Here is a 4,801-nt window from a genome sequence, read left to right on the forward strand (position 1 = left end):
GCGCTCACCACGCGCCTGCAACGGCAGCCGCCTGGAGGAGCAGCGGGCCCCGCCCATCCTCACCCCGATCCAATTACTGCCCTGCCCTGACCCGCCCCTCCCCCTCACGCCAGGTCAGGGTTTTTTTTGGCCTGCCTGGTTCGTGAGCCTCGGGAAAACCTGCCTTGGGTCGTGCGCACGCAGCCATGTTTTTAGTGGTCCTTTCTTTTTCTCTTTTTGCGGCCCTGGCTGGTGGTAGCGGAAGAGGGGTAGTCTAAAAACACACACACACACACACACACACACACAAAAAAGAGGGGGTTGTGTGGAGAAGTAGCTTGATGAAAAGCAAAGATATGCCGTCTTAAATTAGGTAACTGCTGTTGCCTTCGCTCCTGTAGGCTCTTCGACGAATTCTTCTTACCTTTAAAAAGATGGGACATGATACGCACGGATTGCGGGACTAGGCACCGTTGCTGAATCTTAAAATCTCAGGAATTCAAGTTGTGTTTGTTTACTTTGGGGGAGAAAAAAACCGATGTTTGGGAGATGCAGGACTGCATCATATTAAATATGCTTGCTCTATTGACATAACTACTTAACCTGAGTTTATGAGACACGTTGAAGCCATAAAGTAACAACACGGGCTGAATTTGCTCAACAAGGATAAAATTTAGTTGGCTAAGCCATTGACTATACAACACATATAATCCATGGTTTCAATTATCATGGTTCAGAGAATCAGCTTAATGGGTTGGTGCCCACAACATAGTAGTAGCTGTGTTCACACAGCACGCACTGAACTACAAGCTAGCCTGTGTTTTACTGTTGCACATAGTATGGAAATGCAGAGATCAGATTGAGTAAACCACGTGAATTCTACAAATTCAAGCCACTGAGTTACAGACATAGAAACCACATTAGCCAACTGTGTTGTGAAAACCCCTGTTATTTCTGAGTCTTAGTGACCACATCAGCATTGCGGTTGCCCTCAGGGGGCCGGGTGGGTATGGCCTGGGTGGGTGTGGCCTACTGGGTGGGCGTGGCTAGAGTGCGTATGGCCTACTGGGTGGGCGTGGCCAGCTCTACATAGTTCACATCAAGGCTGCCTATGGGGGCCTGGGCAGGAGTGGGACACATCTGGGGGTCTCTGGCAGAAGGAGGGTCTCTGGGTCAGGGCCAAGGCAGTGGGGGCCATTCCCTCACTGTTTCCAGGATGGCTTCGCAGGCCGGATGAAACCACTTTGCGGGCCGGATCTGGCCCCCGGGCCTTGTGTTTGACATGTCTGATCTAGCCCATCTTCCCCAAATCAAGAATCTCTTTCCATTCCATGGCTTCTGTTTGTCTGCCAGAAGAAGGACACAGGAAGTCAACTCTGTTGAGTAGGCAAAAAATAAGTTATAAAGCAAAAAAAAAGTTATAAAGCAAACAAGTCTTCTTATCAAATGCTTATTCCCTGAGGCAATTCCTGCCAGCACAGTGGGGAGTGCTGATAAATATATAATATTACTGAGACACAGCAGTTAAGGTGCCTCACTGATTCATAGGTTTTCTGCACTAGCCAGAAAGGGAGAGGAGACAAAATGTTGCTGGGTAAAAAGTACAACAGATTGCTGATTGAGTTACAGAAGTTGAGAGAGAAAGAGGCAGTGAGCTGAGTTTGGACTCAATAACAGCAATTTGGAATTGTTACTTTTCTAATAATAAAGCAAGGGACTTTAGCTGTCTGTCAAAGTCAGACTTTGAATCAGGCCTCCTACTTTATTATTTTTGAAAACAACTCCAAATATAAAAATGCCGAACTCTCCATGCCTTTCTTCAAAGGAAAACAACTCAAATAAATATGTAATTTGAAATGTTTCACAGTTTGGAAAATTAGGGTGCAGATAAGAATGTACTATAGTTATTAAATTCCCAAGTTAAAACTCTTATTGAGTTTACCCTTAATAATTCTGTAATTGGATACTTGGGCTGGTTATTAGCCCTGAGCATACTCTACCTCAATAGGTTCATTGTGAAAATAAAATAAGAGGGGGGGTCATGTATGGTGCCATGAGGGTTGTTGGGTTTTGTTTTCTTGTTTGTTTTAAGAACGATGGAACAGAAGTAATGTACAAGGATTACAGCTCTTGGAATTAATGCAGCCATTGACTTCAATGCAACTCAGACGGTAGTGAGGAGCACTCTGATTGAGATCAGATAGTCCCATTGCTCCATGTTATTTTCCATCCTAGTCCAGATTTGCTTCCCAGTTGTCATTTGCTGAAGAAAAAAGTATATAAGGCACATTGAACTGCATAATTATTTTCTCATTTATTTGTGTTCTATTGAATAAAATGAGAAATACAGTATTTCAGTCAGTCCTATGAAGAATATACATATACATATACATATACATATACATATACATATACATATACATATACATATACATATACATATACATATACATATACATAAAAGGGACGCGGTGGCTCAGTGGGTTAGGACGCTGAGCTTGTCGATCGGAAGGTCGGCAGTTTGGCGGGTCGAATCCCGAGTGCCGCGTAGCAGAGTGAGCGCCTGTTACTCGTCCCAGCTTCTGCCCATCTAGCAGTTCGAAAGCACGTAAAAATGCAAGTAGAAAAATAGGGACCACTACGGTGGGAAGGTAACAGCATTCCGTGCGCCTTTGGCGTCTAGTCATGCCGGCCACATGACCACGGAGACGTCCTCGGACAAGCGCTGGCTCTTCGGCTATGAAACGGAGATGAGCACCGGCCCCTAGAGTTGGAAACGACTAGCACGCATGTGCGGGGGAACCTTTACCTTTACCTTTTTTATACATATACATATACATATACATAGTCATTGCTTTGGTGGGAAAGGGAAGTGGGACGAAGACATTGTTTTCTTCTGTCTCTTCAATCTGCAATATGGTAATAAGATTTCTCACTGGGTCTCTGGCATAGCACCTAGACGTGCCAATATGCCCAAGGATGCTTCCCTTAATATGTGCCATGCTGCTTGATTCTCCTTTTTACTTTTGGGGGCAGGGAAGAGTTTTAATTAAAAAAAATGGAAAACTGACATGCTGCAAAGCATAGGGCCAACCTCCAGCATTATCTTTATTTCCAATAATGGTTCTGGAAAGGCTATTAATTGGACGATAAACTTTCTTAGAGAATAATAACCTGCTAGGTCTGTTAAGCCCCCAAAGATTAGAGACACCTAGATTATTATACAGGTAGTTCTCAATTTACAATAATTCATTTAGTGGCTGTTCAAAATTACAGCGCTGAAAAATATGACATACCATGTTTTTTCACAGTTACGACCTTTGTAACATCCCCATGATCATGTGATCAAAATTTAGGTGCTTGGCAACCTTTTCATATTTATGATGGTTGCTGTGTCCCAAGGTCATGTGATCACCTTTTGCAACCTTCTCACAAGCAAAATCAATGGGGAAGCCAGATTCACTTAATAACAGGGTTACTAACTTATCAACTGCATGATTCACTTAACAACTATGGCATGACAGGTCATAAAATGGGGCAAAACTCACTTAACAAATATCTCACTCAACAACAGAAATTTTGGCTCAGCTGTGGTTGTAAGCTGAGTACTATCTATACAGGATTGCTGTAATACTATGTAGAGTATAAATATTTTATAGAGCTATATAGATTATATTTTAGGTGCTTAAACGTTTTGACCTTTGCTGACTAAACCTCTTTAGATGTCATTGACTATGTTTTTTAGAACCTAGAGGAACAAGAGAAACAGAAATTGTCAAGGAAGACAAGAAATCTAGCAAGCAGAAAGGCACAAACTCAAAAGAACCTGCAAAGTTAAGGGAAAACTGATTTTTGCTGTAGGCTGTGAGATTTTGTGATGTTGACTGTGGCTGACATTTTTTGGGCAGTTCTTTCCTCAGATGTGAAGATTGTCACCACAGACATTTGGAAGCATTGATTGCTTTATTAAAAGGTTTGTTTTTTCTGGTTTTCAAAGCAGGACCGTTGCCCTGTCTTCTACAGTGGCGTTGTTGCTCTTTATTGTTTTTGTCCAGTGAAAGAGAAATAAAGATGTTAATCATGAAGGTTAGAGCCTGCCCTTTTGAACAGCATCCCTCACCCCAGATCTGTTGGCTTTCTACAAGGCCTTAAAAACTTCTCCGTCTCTCTGTCTCTTAAAAAAATTCATCTCTAGAGGACCAGGTAAAAGAATCTGGAAAGGAAAGAGAGTTAGAGAAGAAAATAGCATTTTAAATATTATTAGAACATATTAGAAATAGAATTTTGCCTCAAGGTCAAGATAAAGGTAGCATAGTAACAAGCAAGGTATTTATATCTAAGGCAGTAGAAAGTTTGTTTCCACTGAAATGTAGGACAAATTGTAAATGATAGCAGAAAACGTACCTCAGTAAATATTTCTGAGTATTGGGAGAAATTTTAAGAAGGGCTGCACTCCTGACTTGCCTTCCTTCTGCCTATCCCTTGAGCTATTTTCTTGCCAGTTGGCTTTTAGTTTTGCATTCACTAAAGACAATACAGCCTGCAAGTTGTTGATTCCACACATTCCAAGAGAAAGAGTTTTGTTGTGAGAAAGAATTGGGGGAGGGGGAAATGTCTCTATGATAGTTTCCACTAAATATAAAATTGTCAGAGTAAGTACCACTTCTAGCAATTATATTCCACTTTCAGGCTCTTACACCTTTGCAGGCATGAACGGATCTTGCTTGTGGGTCATTCTTACACCTTCACTGATATAATGGAGGGCATTTTAGCAGTGAAATGGAAAGGATAGGCTGGTTGTTTTTAAAGGAGGGCCCAGATT

This window comes from Vipera ursinii (genome assembly GCF_947247035.1).
Source record: "Vipera ursinii genome assembly, chromosome: 2".
Lineage (NCBI taxonomy): Eukaryota > Metazoa > Chordata > Lepidosauria > Squamata > Viperidae > Vipera > Vipera ursinii.